Genomic DNA, 275 nt, shown 5'->3' on the forward strand with positions numbered 1-275 from the left:
GGGGAGAGCTGCCGCACTGGGAGGCCCCCCCTGCTCACCACCGGCCCTGGCTGGGACCAGCACTCCTGCCGTCACCTGCGGCACCAGGCTGCCTGTAGGGCGAGACAAGGCAGCCCCAGCTGGATCAACCCCGCCGCGGCCCCAGCAGGCAGGAACCTGCCCACGGCCAGCTGCCTGCCGGCCTTACCTGAGCTGTGGCTACCCACAGAGGTGGTCCTGCCGGCGAGGGAGGGGGGGTCCGGCTCGGCGGCTGTTGTGGTGGGGCGCGCCGCGCA

Source organism: Pygoscelis adeliae, unplaced genomic scaffold, assembly GCF_000699105.1.
Source record: "Pygoscelis adeliae isolate BGI_AS28 unplaced genomic scaffold, ASM69910v1 Scaffold245, whole genome shotgun sequence".
Lineage (NCBI taxonomy): Eukaryota > Metazoa > Chordata > Aves > Sphenisciformes > Spheniscidae > Pygoscelis > Pygoscelis adeliae.